This window comes from Condylura cristata, unplaced genomic scaffold (genome assembly GCF_000260355.1).
Source record: "Condylura cristata isolate star-nosed mole 26May11 unplaced genomic scaffold, ConCri1.0 scaffold00009, whole genome shotgun sequence".
Lineage (NCBI taxonomy): Eukaryota > Metazoa > Chordata > Mammalia > Eulipotyphla > Talpidae > Condylura > Condylura cristata.
Window position 1 is genome coordinate 62,467,206 of NW_004567110.1, and position 7,006 is coordinate 62,474,211.

The 7,006-nt window shown below is 38.2% G+C and overlaps 1 pseudogene; it reads left to right on the forward strand.

The window, feature by feature from the left end:
• Positions 1 to 414: 414 nt before the first annotated feature.
• On the forward strand, positions 415 to 1,227 carry LOC101635144 (annotated as a pseudogene).
• The last annotated feature ends 5,779 nt before the right edge of the window (positions 1,228 to 7,006 follow it).

The window sequence follows — 7,006 nt, forward strand, 5'->3', positions numbered from 1 at the left end:
ATTGTTGTTGTTGTTTTATGGGAGGTCTGTAGGAAAATCAAGCTAAAAGTAAAACAAACCAAAAAATTATAAAAGCTGCAGGCAAAATATAGATTTGAGGCATACAGCTGATGAAGGAGTGAAAAGGGATTAAGCTGAAAGAAAGAGAACACAAGGGACTATTGTGACAGTTCATGGGTGGTGTTGTGGCGGAATACTTATGGGGACTATACCTGAAGTAGGGAAACAATTACTATGAAAAAGTGAACAATGAAATAAAATATATTTAAAAAAATAAAAGAATATTTTGTATATTCTTATATTTTGTATACTTATATAATAAGAGAGAAAATTATTTAATTAGAAGTTGGGGTAAAAATTGACTTTTGTAAGTGAAAGAAGTCATTGGAGTGTAAGCTGGTGCTACATAGAACCATGGCCGATATCACCATCATCCAAGCAGTGGAATGCAAACTCCAGTTTCTGTAGCCACAGGCTGATGATGGATAGGAGAAAATCAAAAGACTCCAAGAGAAGTGGAGGGAGAAAGGCAGGGTCAGAAACAGATTGAAGCTGAGGTTACCTCCTAAAATGATAGGATCTAACTAGTTGAAGAGGAGCTGTACTATGCTGAGGTGTCCTGGCCACTTCCCTGCAGAAGCTGGAGGAAGCTAAGAATGCTGCTGCTGACAGTGAGAAAATTAGGAATGGTAATTGAAAATCAAGCCTTAGCAATGAAGAAAATATGGAATTCCAGGATATCCAATTTAAAGAAGCTGAGCACATAGCAGAAAAGGCAGATAAGACATAGAAGAGGTAACTAGTAAGTTGTGATTATTGAAGGGGACTTGGAATACACAGAGGAACAAGATGAGTTGTCAGAGTCCTGCTGCTGAGATGACTAAGAAACTCAGACTGATGGAGCGGAACCTGAAATGTCTGAGTGCTGTTGAAGTACTCTCAAAAAGTAGACAAACATGCGGAAAAAATAACTTTATTGATAAACTCAAGAAGACAGAGACCCATGTAGATTTTGCAAAGAAATTGGTAGCTAAGCTAGAAAAGACAATTGATCATTTGAAAGGCAAAATGATATGCACCAAAGACAAGCACTTATATACACAAAGGATGAGATACCAAACTCCACTTGGTGTGAATAATATTTTAGAGCACCCCACAGTTCTGCTTTGCCACTGCTCCTCCCTCTTGATCCCAACTCAGCCTAAGGACTTAGCCTGCAAGAACTGAGAACTCACTTTTAACTGTAAGGCTGCTTTGTTCCTTCACAATCCCTACACCCCAACCTCTATGGTTTTTCCTTCAAACTTTGCCCCTCCTCAAAGATTACAGTTGGGCAAGAGGTTATGCACCTTTGGAGACAAAATTTAAGGGAATGTGAGCACAATGCAGAAATGTCTTTAAAAAGCATGTTATATAGGGGTTCTCCCTTGTGGTGCAAACAGTTAAAGTGCAGCAATGAAGCTCTCCCTCAGCATCCGCAATACTAACTCTGGCCATGGAGGTGACTCTCATGGCATGGCAGACCTTTCCAGATGAGCCTGCTGCTCCTCTCAGCAGTATATTTCAGTACATCTGCCTGCTCTGCTCCCCACTCTGTCTCTGGTGAATCGTTTAGCCCCTGCATCTCCGGCCTGTACCCCAGTTCATAAACACATAAATAAATCTTTTTTTTAAAGGATGTGTGGTGTACACATTTTGTACTTATTTTTTGTTATTACTGATGTAGCAACTATTTGTAAGACAGTTCAAATGATTCCACCATTCTGAAACAACAGTAAAAACATCTTTCTCACTTTTAGAAGGTAACTCTTAGCTTACTGCCTAAGTAAAAAAGGGAAAGAGGTATGGATCTGCCTTATTGAAAACCAAGTAGAGCCCAATGGCTCCTATGTGAGAACCATTATTCTATACAGAGTAGTGGGCAGGCCAAATGGTGATTCCAGGGAGAGCTAGCTAATAAAGAAATAGCATTGTTCAAGTTTTCAGCTTTAAGATACCATTGATAAATATCATGTATGTGTTTTTAGATTTTTTTCTTCTTTAGAAGTAACCTAACATTTTAAGATGGTGAGACCATTGAGACCAAACCCTAACCTTCTCTGAGTCCCTTCCCAACTGTTCACAGAATGGATTATGTGCAACTTATGTTCAGGTGACCACTTTGCTTCCCTACTTCCTTGAAAGAGAGAAGAGAAAATTATATATTTTTGCCATTGATTTAGCCATTTGAAATATCTCTTCACTTTTTGGATATGACATCTCTCTTAAAAGTGCCATCTCGGCCCTCCCTGGTGGCTCAGCAGGTTAAAGCACAGCACAAAGAAGCTTAAGCCACTTCCGCATGAGTTCGATCCCCCCCTGCCCCAGAGGAGAGCCACATGGCGTGGCAGACCTCTCCTGACCCGCCCGCTGCTCCCCTCAGCAGTGTACTTCGTGGATCTACCTGTTCAGTACCCCACTCTATCTGTGGTGAATCCTCTCACCCTCTGCATCTCTGGCCTGTACCCCAGTTCTGTACAAACAAATAAATAAATCTTTAAAAAAAAAAAAGTGCATCTCACTGTGCTTTGTGTCTGTTAACGTTGAAGAAATCTTGAACAGCTTATATACAAAACTTTTCATATTATTTTGAAGCTTTGCTTTGTTGGGGTTAGAATGGACTACGACCCATATCTGATTGTGAGAGCTCTCTATAGTCAGTAGGTTGGCTATGTGCTCATTTTAAAAATTTATTTTCTTACCTAATTCACTCTTTTAAGTGAGGCTTCTATAAGGTCCATTAGGTGTTTCCTTAAAACACTAGAAATCAATCTTTTATCACCCATACTCTAGGATTCTAGCATAGAGCATACCTATTGATATGATCATATGGTTCTTACTTTATTTGTTGTTGAAGCAGTGAATTATGTTAATTAATTTTTGTATGTTGAGACAACTGCATCCTGAAATTAAACCCACTTGTCATTGATGTGTTAGATTTTTTGATGTGTTGGATTCAGTGTGCTAAGATTTCATTGAGAAATTTAGCATCTGTATACATTAGCCTATAGATTCCTTTTTTATGTTATCTTTGTGGGGTTTTGTTATTATTGTGATGTGGAGTACAAAAATTATATTTGAGAGTGCACTTTCTCAAAATATGAAAAGAATTTTGCACATTTCATTTGCTATTAATATCCATAGTAACCTCTTTTATACTATGGATTACTACTCTGTTTGCTATAATTTCACCCCTTTCATTTATAGTCCTATTTATTTGAATTTTCTCTCTCTTCTTCCTTTAGGCCCTACTAAAATACTATCTATTTTGTTTATTTTATTAAGCAATTGATTTTTTTATTCAAAGTCCATTAATTTTTTGGACTGTCTTTTATTTTTATTTCGTATATTTCTGCTTTAATTTTATTATTGTCTTTCTTCTACTTTTTTTTTTAATTCTTCTGTTTGTAGTTCCTTGAGATGGAAGATTAGGTTATTTATTTGGATTATTTCTAGTTTATTGATATAGGTTTCTTAATATTGATTTTAATGTTTCCCATTAATTCTGGAAGTTGTCTCCTCAAGATACTATTTTTTTTGACTCAATACTATTTTTCTTCTTTGATTTATTAATTGACCCAGGATATTTAAGTAGTGTGATAATTAGTCTCCATTTAATGAGGACTACTTTCTTTCATTTTCTAATTGATTTCTAGTTTGATGCCTCTACAGTCAGATAATTAGTATGATTTCAGTCTTCATATACTTGCTTTTTTTTATTTATTTTTACATCATTGTTCATGTTGTGCAAGTTTGATTTATTTTCCCAGATGTAATACCCATAAAACTACTACCACCAAGACAAGTCTAGATAATTATTTACAGCTATTGGTTTCTTGCTTATATTCTGTCTCACTGAACTGCTATTGAAAGTAGGATTCTTAAGTGTCTTGCAACATACGTATTTTCTTCAATATCTGTTCAGAATTACATTGTTTAGTGCATTCTGGTGCTACTTTATTTGGTGAGTATATATTGATAGTTACAGTGTCTTCATGGTGTAAATTTCATCTTGATTATTATGTAGTGTCTGTGTTTCTTATAATTTTTATTAGCTTTAAGTCTATTTTATCTGATATCATGTGGCTGCTCCTGACTTGTATTGGAAGTCATTCATTTACAGAATTACTTTACAACCCTTTACTTTCAGTCTATGTTTACTTCTGAAATTTAGATGGGTTTTTTGGAGACAGGAGAAGGTTAGATTGTGTTTCCTAACCAACTATCCTTTGTCATTTAATTGGTGATTTTAGTGAATTAACTTTTTGGGTGATTATTGATACATGGGAGTCTGTTACTTCTATTATAGCCATAATTCTGTGGTTCTACTTAATTCCTTGCTATGTTACTAATGCTAATTTTTCTCTTGGTATAAATCCTTAGGCTCCTTGTAATTTCTCTTGGATTGGGTCTTAATAGAAGAAAGGTCCTGAAGATTATTTTTCATCTGTAAAGATCCTTATTTTTCCCTCCTGTAGAAAGGAGAGCTTTGCAGGATGAAGTACTCTTGGCTTACATTTTTTTATTGTTTTGTTTTGTTTTAGTATGTCACTCTACTTGTAGAGTGACTTCCTTACCTGTAGAAGTGTTTCTTCAGATAAGTCTGATGTTAGCTTAATTTGTGATTCTTTATAGGTCTTTTCCTCTGCCCCACCATCAACTTCATGTTTTGTTCATCTTGGATTCTCAAAAGTTTTACTATTATTTGTCTAGCTGTAGATTTCCTTTTGGTACCTTAACATCATTTTCTTTCCTAATATGTCTATTTTCATTTCCTTCGAGTTTCAGAAGTCTTCTTCAATTATTTCCTAGAAATATTTCTCTCACACTTCTCCTTCCAGGGTTCCTATGACTCATATTTCCTTTCCTTATGATGTCAGATAATTCTCAAAGTGTCTCTTCATTCTTTTTTACTTGTATCTCTCTTTCTTGTTGCAAATTGGTTCTTTTCATTCTATGTCTTCAAGATCACTGATTCATTCTTCTATTCTATCATGTATTCTATTTCCATTGCTTTTTCCAGTATTTTTACCCTACCCTACTGATATTTTAGCTTCTGCTGTTCATTTATTTTCTTTTTTTTTTTTTAGATTAATTTATTTATTCATATGGAACTGGGGTACAGGCCAGAGATGTGGAGGATGAGAGGATTCACCAGAGACAGAGAAGGGAGCGGAACAGGCAGATCGATGAAGTACACTGCTGAGAGGAGCAGCAGGCGGGTCAGGAAAGGTGTGCCTCCATGTGGATCTCCTCTGGGGCAGGCGGGAATCGAACTCATGGGGAAGTGGCTTTAGCTTCTCAGTGCTGTGCTTTAACCCGCTGCTCCACTAGGGAGGGCCCATTTATTTTCTTATGTTCACTCTCAAACTTGTGTTTGTTGATTGAGTGATCAGATATTTCTCTTAGCTTGCTATTCCTTTTCTTATATATCTATGTTCTGTTTTTCTGAGTTTAGTTTCTGTTATTCTGATTCTTTGACTTTCTTAGTTATTGAATTATTTAATTCTTCAACTGACAAGAAGAAAAATTTTTCTGTGCCACTGTTGTTGGTTCTGGAGATTGGTTTACTTTCTGTGGTTCCCCTGAGTGCTTGCTTGACAATTTGTACCTTTTTTTCATTTTCCATATTGCTTTTGAGTTTTCTCTGCTATAGATAGAGATCATCCTATCCCAGTATTTGGAGTGTTTACCAGTGTGAGTACAGTAGCTATGTCCTTCCCTGACAAATGCTTATATGAGCATCAAGTTGGCAGCATACACTGTGAGACTTCTGAAACCAGTGGGTAAGTAATCTGGAGACTCTTCCCTGTATGCAGGTCCTCTGTTTGGCTGGAGTCTGTAGGCCTAGAACAGAGTAGGATGCTTGAACCCTTAATGCTTAATGGAAGTGACCTTTCTGTATCACCCCCATTCTGTTTCCTTTCCTTGCCATCTAAATAGCAGTGTCCATGCCATCTAAATAGCAATAGTCTGTAAAATGTAAAAACCTAAGTATCCTGGGTGAAAAAATATAAGGTTTTTATCCAGTCTCACATCAGAGGTGTATAAAGTTAATTTACTAAGAAGGATAATTCTTATTAAAGTATATAGAAAGTGACTTTCCGGAAGATGGCGGCAGAGTAAAGACACCGAGATCACCACGTCCAAGCCTGCATAGGAATTGAGGACTGAAAACGGACTATAGACTCACTTACTACAAGTTTTAACCCAAACGAAAACACCCTGGACACACTAGAAGGTAGATAACTGCAAGGGAATCGGAGATTGGGGAGTTCCCAAAAGGGAACTCCCGGGAAAACCCAGGCCCCTGGAAGTTCCGCGGGCTGAGGAGCCACTTTGCCCCACACTAAACCCTGGAGGTAAAGCTGGACGGCTCAGCTCAGTGAGTGGAGCCCAGGCTGCAGAAAGACTGCAAATCTGATCCTCAATACCTGGGTGAGAGAAAAACCGCTGAAACTTCAGACCCAATCTGGAGCACCTGGGCACCTCGCAAAGCCGCTGAGCAGCTCGACCAGCTTGGGAACCAGCAAGATAGCGGCAGAATAAAGACGCCAAGGCGACTACATCCAAACTCGCACGGGATTATACAAAAACGGACTATAGACTTTCATGCTACGAGTTTCAACCCAAATGAGAATGCCCTGGACTCACTAGAGGAAAAATAACCTAGGGAGAACCAGCGATTGGGGAGTCCCCATAAGGAAAGCCGCACAGGCAGGAACAGATCCAGGAACACCAGCGGCTTCCAACTGGCTCGGCTCCTTTAAAAATCTAGGCAGCAGCTGCAGAAGGCAGAAAGCTACCTGCAGAGGGAAAACGGCCTGAGGCGGCAGCTGTGGGCTGCTCAACAGCCTTTTGTCCCAGCCCTACTACAACCCTGGAGATAAACTGAGACAATTCAGCTAGGGAGGGGAAACCAAATCGTGGGAAAAGGCTGCGGCTCAGAACCAGAGACCTGAGGATA